This window comes from Cuculus canorus, chromosome 1 (genome assembly GCF_017976375.1).
Source record: "Cuculus canorus isolate bCucCan1 chromosome 1, bCucCan1.pri, whole genome shotgun sequence".
NCBI classification, from domain to species: domain Eukaryota; kingdom Metazoa; phylum Chordata; class Aves; order Cuculiformes; family Cuculidae; genus Cuculus; species Cuculus canorus.
Window position 1 is genome coordinate 56463746 of NC_071401.1, and position 13015 is coordinate 56476760.

At 40.3% G+C, this 13015-nt stretch overlaps 1 long non-coding RNA gene across 1 annotated transcript; it reads right to left on the reverse strand.

Moving 5' to 3' along the window:
- Positions 1 to 1771: 1771 nt before the first annotated feature.
- On the reverse strand, positions 1772 to 12531 carry LOC128854071 (uncharacterized). Its single transcript, XR_008452964.1, has 3 exons — positions 12460 to 12531; positions 10821 to 10850; positions 1772 to 2180 (listed from the first exon to the last, which is right to left on the reverse strand). It is a non-coding gene; the product is annotated as an uncharacterized LOC128854071 (long non-coding RNA).
- Between the last annotated feature and the right edge of the window lie 484 nt (positions 12532 to 13015).

Consider the following 13015-nt stretch of genomic DNA (forward strand, 5'->3'; position numbering starts at 1 on the left):
CTGGACTCTGTTCTTAAGTGATGGTGGAGTGGAGGGGAAAAATCCTGCACGAATGTACTGGTGTCAAGGCAAAAGTCTATGGTTTTCAATTTATCCTACTTTTTGTTGCTGTACAGGTTTTTTGTCAATTAAACTCCTAGTAAGTGTTTTATCCTTGCTGAAGATAGGCATGAACATCACTTAGATGAGATCCACCCCACATGCTGTTAAGATTGGAATGTTATTAAAGAGATTAATTTGTTAATCACAAGCACAAAAATCCAAAGTTGTTCTCAGTGAGCTTTAAACATTAAAAAGAAATGTCTCTGACCATATAAGGTTTTGGCTTTAGCAGTACTTTCTTAATTTCTGTATTTAGCCTGCTTCTGTTACAAACTGAATTCACAGCTGACACTGAAAAGCAAAGAACAGAAGAGTAATTTCATGCTTCATAATATATTTTTCTGATGAGTAGATGTTGTTTAAACTGAAAGTACATTAACAAATTACAGCACGACCCAGGAGATGCACAAATGAGCTGACTGATAAGCCTAGAGACGAACCAGGGCTCATTTTCTTCCTTTTCAAATCCTCTCACATTTTCAGGATTTATACAAGTTGTTACCTTTCCTTGATAGGTTAAGGCAAGCTTAATTTAATGAATCTTAAAATATCTTCAGTAAAAAATATACTTTGTATTTTACAGGATTCTTAACGTACTGCATAACACAGTTTTGTTAAAGATTATAGTCATTGCATTCAATGGAAATTAGGCAATAGCTATCTAAGATATTTGGAAATATATGTGCATAATCATAGATAAGTATAATTAATGAAATTGGTCCATACCAGCTCTTGAACAGCAAAAAAAACCCCACAGTGCAAATCCAAACTTTTCTTTCTTTTTTGCAGAAAGAAAATTTTTCCCTAAATATAAAATTATTTCCTTCTGCACACAGTAGATTATCAATAATCAGAACACAGATAGAGCTAATTAATTAATGTGATAGAAAGGAATGTCATAAATTATCATATCTATTACAGTAACTACTATGAGTATTACTGTATTAGGCTTTCCCAGATGAGATTTAAAACACTACTTCAGGCAGAGATAACAAAATTCAGGAATTCAGCAAAATATAGCTACTCTAATAGTGACTTCTGGGCATGACACGATTCCTATACGCAAGATGTGGGTAAGTAGGACTTACACACGTTACATTCAAATATAAAGGGTTGATTTTACCTGTGCCTAATTTTGAATATGATTCTGAATAGGGCTCTCTAACTTATTTCAGTCTTTTATAGTCCATATTCAATTTAAATAAAACAGGAAATACACTTTCTTCTTCACCCTCTAGTCACTTGATAGCTTTCTCTAAATTTGGGATTCAGTAGGCCACGATTTTATGTGGATAGAAAATTAGGTCACAAATCTGATAACAAAGCTAACAAAGCTTTCCTTTATACTTTTTTTCTCCCCAACTTTCCTACTGATGAAGATATTCTTCACAGAAAACACCTTACTTCTGCATAACATTTACAGGAAATTTTTATCAATGTAAGAGATTTAATATGATTTGCTATTTAATTGGTAAAGCATTACAATTAAGGTTCCATAGATATCTGTCATGATGTTAGTGTAATTCAATTTTTTAATTATTACTTAGCTGACCGATAGAAATGGCATTTAGTAAAACTTTATGACCCCGAAACTGAGGAGGTTAAAAACACCTAAAAAAAAATTATATTAGAATTTTATCAAGGTTTTGGACAACTAGCCCCAAATCAATATGATTATATTAAATAAAGTACTTGCTAAGAAAAATCTAATACATAGCTACAAAATGAGGAAAAAATGGCTAAACATCAGTGTTACACAGAAAAATATGGAGGTTATAAAGGACTGAAAAGTAGTTTTGAACAGAAAAGGTAAATCTCATTCTGTGATAGACTAAGATTGTTGCTTGTCAGGCAAAAATACTAACAGTAATAGTAAAGGAAAAGTAGTTTCTCCTATCTGATGTTGGCAAGACTGCAGCTGTAATAAAGTGTGTCTTATAAGAACATCAAAAAAGGTTCTTAAATGAATAAAACAGTCCTTTCCTCTTCAATTTCCCTAATCATGAAGATGTTCAGGAAGGAAGATACCTTATTATGTCGACTTTCAGGCACCAGCTCTTAAGGAAGACAAGAGACCTCTGGAGGAAAACAACCAAATTAATTGAGTAGAGGCCGAAGAAAACAGATGTACCTATGAGCCTAAAAGAAAATCTAGGAAAACTCAAACAACACAGGAAATGTTACAGGAAGATCGGCAACATAATTATCCTCTTTAGTAATTTGAGTTACTAAGTAAGACATTTTGGGGCAGAGGAAAACAAAACAAAATACTTCTCTAAATACAATGATCATGAAGTAATAAAAGTTTTTGAGATCTCTCTCTATGGAGATTTTAAGAGTGGACTGAACAAACAAAAGCCAAGTATACTTATCCTTCCTCAGCCCTCAAGACCCATATATTTATGGCTGTGTTATTATAATGGGTTATATAATCTGTAAATTTGCACATGGTTTTTATTATCCTTATGCAAATACATCTGAGTTATATTATCTGTTTAATATGTAACTGCCCTATTGTAACACGTAAGGATAAAAAAGACAAGTAAATCTCTCTGATTTCAGAAGGGCAATTTCATCGCCATGTAGGGAATATTTATTTATCTTTTATTTACAGGTAAATAAATAATATTATGGAGACCAAATTTTGTTATATTGTCCTAGGATATGTCAGCTTTAAAACCAACTTTTTGAAAAGCAGCTACAGCTTTTAGCGTTGCAAGAGCTATGGATAGTTGTAGGCTCTTTGTGAGAGAGGGTAGAGGGGTAGTGCTACATGTAAAGGAGGGGTTGGACTATGCAGCACTTGCAGTTAGGAACAGCATGGTTGAGAACCTCTGGGTAAGGCTTAGCAAAGAAGCTAATAAAGAGATGTTGTAGGAGTCTACCGATCACCTATCCAGGTTGATGACATGGGTGTATTATCATATAAGGAATTACGGAAAGTCTTTAGATCAGTTGCCCTTGTTCTTCAATTACGTAGGTGTTAACTGGGATTATCACACAACAGACACAAACAGGTCCGGGAGATTCCTAAAGCCTACTGAAGATACCATTTTGGTACAGGTACTAAGACATCTGACTACAAAAGGAGTAACAGCTGGCTGGTACCCAGTCTCTAGTGATGTTCTCCAGGGCTCAATTTTAGGGATAGTTCTCTTTAATGTTTTTATCAATGACCTGGAGGCAGAAGTTGAGTGCACATAAAGTTTGCTGACAACAGAAAAGTAGGAGGAATTGTAGATCCCCTCAAGGGTAGAGAGAACCTGATAGATTAGAGAGCTGGGAAATCACCAATTGTATGAAATTTAGCAGGAACAGATACTAGATTCTACACGTGGGTGTGTAATTCTGGACGGATGTAGAAGTTAAGGGTCAGGAGACTGCAGTGCAGTGCAGACCTGCAGAAAGAGATGTGAGGCATTTGGTTGATGGTAAGCTCAATAGGAGTCAACAATATGCCCTGGAGGCTAAAAGGGCTGACTGTATCCTGCGAGTCATTAGGCACAGTATAGCTAAAGAGTCAAAAGGATGTTCCAAATGTACACAAAATTAGTGCAGCCTCATTTCTAGTACTGTGTGTAGTTTGGGGTTCCTGAGTGTAAGAAGGATATAAAAATTATAGATCATGTCCAAACGAGGACAACAAAGATGATGAAAGGGCATGACTTATGAGGCGCAACTGAGCATGGTTGTTCAGCTAAGAGGAGAGGAGACTGAGGTGCAGCCTCATTGCTGTATAAAAATTGCTCATGTGCTCATGAAGGGGAACAGAGAAGGAGGTACTAATCTTTTTTCTCTGATATTGCATGATAGGATGCAAGGGAATAGCTCACAGTTGCATCACTGGAAGTTCAGCTTAGGTATTAGGAATCAGTTCTTCATTGAGAGGGTGGTCAAGCACTGGAACAAGCTCCCCAGCTAAGTGGTCACGGCTCCAAGCTCGTCAGTGTTTAAGAAGCAGTTGGGCAATGCTCTTAGCTTTATGATTTATTTTTTAAGTTGCTCTGTGTAGGGTCAGGAGTTGGACTCAATGATCTGCATGGGTGATTTCCAACTCAGGATATTCTATAATTCTTTCATTCTAAATAAAGTATCTCAGAATACCTTTATGGTGAATAAAACAAGATGAACTCTTCTAAGGCATGACTCATCTGATTCCAAATTAGATTTGTAGGTATGGTCATCCAAATTGTTCGTTAAAATGGCCTGCACCTCCCCAATTACTATTGATAGTATTTCAGAATTCCAGACAGATCCATTAGACAAGTCTGAAGGTTTGTTGCTTGAACTGTATCCTTACTCACTTTAGCCCTTCAGCATTGCTAAAAAATCTTCTAAGAGGAAAAAAATCCACAAAGAAATGCAATGCATTACAGTCCTAGCCTCTTTTATTAAAGTCAAGGACTTTAATGTTTTCTTTTGGGAACACGATTTGAAATTAAGCTATACTACCAGAAAACTTTTTTTATTCTTATACAAAAGAAATTCAATTTAAATCATCCATTCATTGCACTTAAAAGTTATTTTAGAAATTTCCTTCATGAAGTATAGTTGTTTAAATGAGAGAGCTCATTTTATTTACAGTTTGCAATAAATGAGATCTTATATGTTAATTTTAGCCTGTAAGTAGTACAATGAATTTCATAAACATGCTTTCAGAAAATTGTCTTAAAATCAGAGTATAGAATCACATGATGAGATGCATCACATTATGGATGCAATTAGTGGCCACCTTAATTATAAGAGAAGGTGGTGAGGCTACTTTCCCACCGAAATCCGGAAAGTGGTTTGGGACAGTGCCACTGGCTCAGAGAGGAAGCTTCAGTCCTGGTAGACTCTGGTAAATTTCACCTATGACCCCATCACTAATACAGCCATAGCCTTTGTACTGACCATACATAACACTTCAATATGTGTAGTCCACTCCATCACTGCATTAGGATTAAGCCATGATAAAACTGTGCTCTATCCTTCCGAACATACAACATGGGCACAAATAGTGAACGGGAAATGGCAAACTGTAAATTTAGAATCTTGCATTACACAAGAACAAGGATTCATTTGTGAAATAATGCAATCGATGCTCAAGACACCTGCCTCGACACTGAGAAAAGCATCTCTCTCTTTGAGATCCATCTAAACCCTAATCAGAGGACTGTACTTGTACATATGGGCCAGGATAGGCCAGGGTTGTGTGTATTTGAGAACTGCTTGTACCTCTGTAGTAATAGATGAGATAATTATGGATAGTAAGAATCACTCTAACTTCTAATTCCTGTATTTGTAATCTTGTTAAGATTGTTGGGTTTGACTTTTCTTATTTAGCACCAGTCCTATCTCCCATTAGCTGATAAAATCCAATTGTACAATATTTCACAAATTATCACCTATACCTATCGGAATGAATCTTACATTGCTAAAATAATTAATGAAACAGTTAATGAAACAACAGGACTTGATTATAATTCTGGATGCGGTCCAGGAAAGCGGCAAAAGACCCTGATAACAGTCCACCACGACACAGAGGAAAGAAAGGGGGTCCTAAAAAGGGTAAAAGAAAATGTGAACCGTCATTGGAGGGATGTGTTGTTTGGATGGTCCCCTACTGCGACTGGCATTCTAAATAAATTGTGTCACCCCATTATTGTCCTTCTGATGCTAGTTTTAGTTAGCCTTGTTTTCTCTGCTACATTATTTATTTGGAATTGGAGAATGCTACAATGACTAACAATTTTGACTTCTATGTCTAGTGCCCATGAGAATGCATTAAAAAGGTAATTTTCCAACAAAATATCATCCAATTCCCCTTCGAGAGATAAATTACACAGTTGGCAAATAAATTTGCCCATGTTAAAAAGACTGGGGAATTGATGAGCGAAAGCAGACAAGGCGGGTTGGGAGTGTTCATTAGAGCTTGGTGTTGTTCGCCTTGAAGACCTTGGAAGTTGATAACAAAGGAACCAGCTAGCAGAAGTTTACTGTTAAGAGGGCAGTGGAATGCAGAAAGATGGCTTCATTTGGTTCAAGAGTTCGAAAATAGCCAGAGGAGACTGAGTCTGTGCAAAGTTCAAAAAGAAAAATATTCATCCCAAGGAAGACTTCCTACTTCATCCCTAAGACCCCGGCCCATGACCACCAGGAGGCACTATGCAGGCGCAAGAGTGGAGTGAACTTTCCAAAACTAATTGTAATATGAAGCGGGGAAAGGTTATGAATACGTCGTAGGTGCTTATACCTATGCATGTCTTTACACTATAAGTAGCTGCTTGTTACGTTATACGGTGTGCAAGTTAGGAGAACCCCCTTGCACCCCAGTGCCGGAAATAAACATACCTGCTTTATAACTCGTTTTGGGTTATAGGGTTTGATTCCTCAAAACACACAGAAGATTCTAGAGTAGCCTAGAAATAGGCTAAACCAAACAGAAAAGATCCATCCTCTCCTCTTCTTTAATCTGCTTTTTTTTTTCTTTCATTCTGTGCAATTTATTTTATACCCTAATAGGAAGTGCATTACACTGACATATTCTGTAACTATCTGCATGAAGTGACAATGTCTCTTGTTGATCTGAATGTAAATACATAGACACAGATACCTTGAGCATATCCTGTTATATATATCCTTGAGCTTATCCCTATTTAAAGAAATCTTTCTAAATATACACTGCCTGTATATTTAAAATGTACATAAAGTATCCATGAGCAAAATCACATTTCAAAAAAGCAAACAGATCCGAAGTTATGTGAAGACTGAATGAAATCCAATGAACCAGAAAGAAAAAGTGTTTCATTCACCTTGCAGCTCTGAAAACATTTCTTGGTACTTTAACACGGAACTGTTTCCATCAGTTGCAGCAAAAATGTCAGTATATTATTAAGTTGTATGTGCAAGACAAGCAAAATAGAGCCTACCAAAACCAGGGCCTCTCTGCAGAATAGAGCAGGGGATCTAGTGACAATAAATAATCGTAAATGATACATGTTCGTAAAAAAAAAAACAACAAACTAGTTCCTTACTGGTAAGACTAGCCTTCAGGAATTCCAGGGTGCAGACATCTGAGAGAAAATTCAAAGCAAGGAAGACTCACACTCAATAGAGCATGATTAGGTTAGGGAACATTTAAACAAACAGGTTACACCAAAGCCCATGGGACTTGATAGGATTCACCCACAAGTGCCAAGCACTCTTCATTTGGTTTGAAATGTTATGGTACTTGGGAGAGGTTCCTAAAAGAAGACAAGAAAGAAAATATCACTCCTTTCTTCAAGAAAGGAAGAAAGGCAAGAAGATCCACATTTTCTGTCATGACAGAAAAGTCGGCTTCACTTTGACTCTTGAGAAGATAATGGAGTTAATAGTACTGAAAACCACTTCCAGACCCAGGAAAGAAAAGAAGGTGATGGACACCTGTTTGTATGGACTTACGAAGGGCAAGTCATGCTCAACCAGCCTGATGACTCCTATGATGAAGGGACTGGCTTAGCCTGTGAGGAGCAGAACAAATGTTCTTTACTTCAGCTTCAGTAAGGCTGAACTCTCATAAAATTCTTATAGATAAACGGATGAAGCAAAGAACAGATAAATGAACAATGAGGCAGACTGAAAACTGACAGAACTGCAGATTCAATGGGTGGTCAGCAGCAGCACCAAATCCCGCTAAGGACAGTCACTAAGTGGTACACCTCAGGCATTAATACAGCAGCCAATGCTGCTAAACATCTTTATTAATGAGCCCAATGATGGGACAAAGCACACCCTCAGCAAGTCAGCAAACAATCTAAAACTGGGAGAAGTAGTTGATACACCAGCAAGTTGTGCTGCCACTTAACGGAGCCTTGACAGGTTAGAGAAAAGGAATGGAAAATATAATGAAATTCAACAAATGCAAATTCAAAGTCCTGACATTGCTGAGGAATAACCACAAAATCAGAACCACTAGGTTGGAAGGGACCCACTAGATCATCGAGTCCAACTATTCCTAACACTCCCTAAACCACGCCCCTCAGCACTTCATCCACCCATCCCTTAAACACCTCAAGGGAAGGTGACTCAACCACCTCCCTGGGCAGCCTGTTCCATTGCCCAGTGACCCTTTCCGTGAAAAATTTCTTCCTGATGTCCAGCCTGAACCTCCCCTGGCAGAGCTTGAGGCCATTCCCTCTTGTCCTGTCCCCTGTCACTTGGGAGAAAAGGCCAAATCCCTCCCCTACACAACCTCCTTTCAGGGAGTTGTAGAGAGTAATAAGGTCTCCCCTCTGCCTCCTCCAGGCTAAACAACCCCAGCTCTCTCAGCCGCTCCTCATAAGACTTGTTCTCCAGCCCCCTCACCAGCTTCATTGCTCTTCTCTGGACACGCTCCAGAGCCTCAACATCCCACTTGTGGTGAGGGGCCAGAACTGAACACAGTACTCAAGGTGCGGTCTCACCAGTGCTGAGGACAGAGGGAGAACAACCTCCCTCTGGACCTGCTGTTCACGCCGTTTTTGATACAAGCCAAGATGCCACTGGCCTTCTTGGCCACCTGAGCACATTGCTGGCTCATATTCAGTTGGCTGTCAGCCAACGCTTCCAGGTCCTTCTCCTCTGGGTAGGTTTCTAGCCAGACTTCTCCTAGTCTGTAGCACTGCATAGGGTTGTTGTGTCCCAAGTGCAGGACCCAGTATTTGGCCTTGTTAAACCTCATGCCATTGGTCTCGGCCCAGCAGTCCAGCCTGTTCAGGTCCCTTTGCAGAGCCTCCCTACCCTCCAGCAGATCCACGCTTCCACCCAGCTTAGTGTCATCTGCAAACTTGCTAAGGGTGCACTCAATGCCTTCATCCAGGTCACTGATAAAGACACTGAACAGAGCTGGACCCAGTACTGAGCTCTGGGGAACCACACTTGTAACTGGGCTCCAGCTGGAGTTAACTCCATTTACCACCACTCTCTGGGCCCGGTCATCCAACCAATTTTCAATCCAGGAGAGTGCGTGCCTGTCCAAGTGCATAATCCTATGCACCATGACATGTTGGGGGCCTAGCAGCTAGAAAATAGCTGGCAGAGGAGGACCTAGATGTTGTGGTGGACAGTAAGTTAATCATGTGACAGTCACGTAGCAAAGAAGGTATAGGGTTCAGCCAGACAAATGTACTGACCTGGCTCATTTTACATGTGACCATTCCCTTACCATTAGACAAGGTCCTCCATCAGGTACTCTTATTGAAATGAACATTCCAACATTCCATCTACCCTTACCAAACAGTATGATTGACCAGGCTTGGTTCTCTTGTCACTTCATCCTTTATTATTTGTAGGTCGAGTCTATATTCGTCTGTCTTCTTGCTTTTAGCATCTTTCTTTTCTTATTACAGCCTTCTGGTCCTTGATCAGATTAAGGGAACAAATTGTCTCTTCTTCCACATACCTTTACAGTCTAGATGCATTTTTCATTTCTGTTCTGACCTTATTTTAGGACAAGATCCAGGTCCATTTCACTACATAACATACTCTGAAAGCATCCTCTGTTTGTGCCTTAAATGTCATAGGGAAGATGACATGCACACATTGCAAGGGACTGTGGTGTTTATGAGCCAGGTGCCTTGTCTTGATGATTGAGTGACAAAGATTGGACATTCTTTTAGGAAGAGCTCTGTGTTATATAAGCTGTCATACGGTTGTTCTAGGAAGGCATGTGCAGTTGGGTTCAGGAGCATCGAGTACTCCATGCCCCTCCTGAATTCTAGTGACCAATACTTGACCTCTTCTTACACATTTGTTATTAATTTCCCTCAATACAGACAAATACTGCCTGGCTGCGAGATGCACAGAGGTACTATATCTAGTTTCCAACTCCAGCAGATCTCTCTAAGGTCCTGTGTCATACCTACTAGCATAGTGTAGATGCTTCAGATAACCTAGGGAGTTTCAAATGACAGTAGATACTTATGCTGAGAAAACAGAACCAACTTGTATCTTTCCATTGACTAGAAAGCTAGCTGCAAATACAAGATATTGATATATATATGAAGTTAGACAAGTTGAATTCTAGCATGATTTAGAGGGCAGTAAAGTCATAGACTTGACCATTTTGTGTTGGAATAGACCTTTGAGGCCAACTGATTCAACTCTGCTCAAAGCAAGGCAACCTTTGAAGTAAGATTTATAATCGCTAAAATGCCAGTATTGATAAATACATAAGTATGCATGTCAAAATTGAATGGAAAACCTCTAATTGTATATTTACAATAACAGGCTTTAAAATTAACTGTTATTTCCAAGAGAGAGAACATAAGACTCTTTTTGGATAATCATTTGGAATTGTAAGTGCAGTTCTCTGCTATGGTCAAAACACAGAATGCAAAGAATTATTAGGAAAACAATGGAGAACAAAATATAAACATCATGATATCACTGAATATGTTAGAAGGGCAAATGGAATGCTTCTTAGTTAAGAAGAGAGAAATTAAGCTAGTAATTTTCACCTTTGCGAAGAGATGACATAAGACATAAGTAATACGACAGAAAATTCAACAATAGTTAAAATATAAATGATATTGACGGTATTTTTAGCATTTCCAGATTACACCTGCTTGATGAATATCAGAATATATAGATGTAGTTGTTAAATATTCTAATGCATTTATTAGTACAAAAAGAAAAAGAAACTGCATTAAAATGCAGTGTTCAGTCCTGCCTGTGTCACTCATGAGGAGCTTCTGAGAAGTCTTTATATTACTTACCACTGTGAGGGATCTCACTGTTATGATATCCTAAAGAAAACAAAGACCTTTATTTATATTGATTTTTATTGGTATTGATAACTACTTTTATCAATGAATTTATCCACAAGTGACTAAGAAAACATGTAAATTCCATACTTTTCTGAAAGCTTCATAATCTGTGGCAATATAAATTCAGCAGCTGTTATAATACTGGTTCTTCTTCTAAGTTAATGGGAATAATAAGAATGCAGAACTAGCATACAAGAAGTGACACCGTGGTAGTGTATATCCTAGTAGGATATATCCAGTACACTTTTACAGCGCAGCTATATCCACTACTATATCATAGCTCAGCTTACCAAAATTAAAGAGAACACAATATTCATTTTTACTGAAGTCCCTTGCAGTATTTTAATCAAATTGTAGAATTTTTATTAATGCTATTTAACTCTTGTAAAACACAACTATTAACCAACTAAATCTGAATTAACATAAAAACAGAGTAATATGAGCTCCTGAAAATATGTCATTAAACGAAGCAAAGACAGTTAACAGAGCTACAGCAGTCGTCACTGTAGTTAGTGCAGTAAGGACACAAATGGACTCAGAATCTCTACTCATAACTGTGCACTGATGGAGCTATCACAATCTGCAACACCGGCTGGAGCAGCTATTCCTACCACAGCAGAGATCTCCATCCAGACTGACCTCCTGCATACTGTGCTGCCATCCTAGTCTCTAGCAGTACCTGCTGCTCTGGAAGTGCTTTAGTAGCATGTACTGGCTTTGATCAGGGCCTAAGCAGTGGCCTTCCACGGGGGAGACACACTCTGCTCGAGATGCAGTGTCAACAATTGAAAGAACTGTGGGAGGAGGTGAGCAAGCTGTGCACCATCAGGGAGGCAAACAAGACATTCATGGGCTCTTCCAAGACTGTGAAGAGCCAACAACCCCAGCCTTTGATCCATGAAGAGAGACAACTTGAGGCTACTCTAACAGAGAAGAGTGGGTGGATACGCCCACAGTGGGGGAGGCCAGAAACTTGTGACTTTTGACAACACAGTAAAATGTCCTTCTCTTTCTGCAGTTCTTAAACATATACAGTGTCCTGCAAATAGGTGAGTAAGATGACCTCCACTGCTGTAGGCATCAGAGAAGTCTTAGTCTGAACCAAACAAGAATAACACGGTGACAGTCACTAGAGTCAACTTCTTATGGGGGTTAGACCCACCAACTAACCAAAATGGTGTTTTCAGAGATTTGCTACTTGACCCATAGTTGGTGCTTCAATTTCAGACAGGCTGGCAAGATTTTTCCAGCCCTCTGACTACTCCTTTTGCTTCTCATCCATGTAGGCATCAATGATACTGCTAAGGGCAACCCTTCACGTGTCAAGAGCCGTTACAGAGCTCTGAGAACAGGAAGGAAACAAAAGACAGTAAGTAGTAGGGACAATTGCTCCACATGGAGGCCCAAATGGGGGTCTAAGACCCTCCAGTAAGGACGAAAGGCTGAGGAAGAAATGGATGCAGCAGCATATCAACACCAGCTTTGGTGGCTGCTGCCCAAGACAGAGATTTGTTTTTTTCGGCGGCACCCAGTGGCAGGACAGTGAGTACTGCGGTGGGGTGGCCATCTGCGGCGGTGGGGCACTTACCCGGGAAAAGCGGAGGAAAACACTAGCGAGAGCGGGACCTGCGGCGCTCGACTCCTGAGACGCCACAGCGGACGATCCCGCGCGGTGCCTGACGGGAGGGGGCGGTCCCGGAGGCTACCGGGGGAGATTTAAATGCGGCTAAGCCATCAACACCACTTTTTCGGCGGCATCCAGCGGCAGGACTATGAGTACTGCGATGGGGCGGCCATCTGAGGCAGTGGGGCACTTTTCCCCTGAGACGGGAAAAGCCCAGGAAAACACAGGCGGGAGCGGGGCCGGCGACGCTCGGCTCCTGACACGCCGCACCGGACGATCCCGCGCGGTGCCTGACGGGAGGGGGCGGTCCCGGCGGTCACTGTTGGGAGAGATAAACGGTCCTTTGGGAGCACAGCGACCCGGAGCGGGGCACGTTAGTGTAACGGGGCAGTTCGAGCGGGCAGAGCGAGCAGGGAGAGTGCAGAGAGGGGCTGAAGGCCGTCCAGAAGGGACGGTGGACCATGGTGGTTACCCGGCAGAAGATTAAAACGGCTCCGGGTGCTGCAGCAAGCAGGATAGG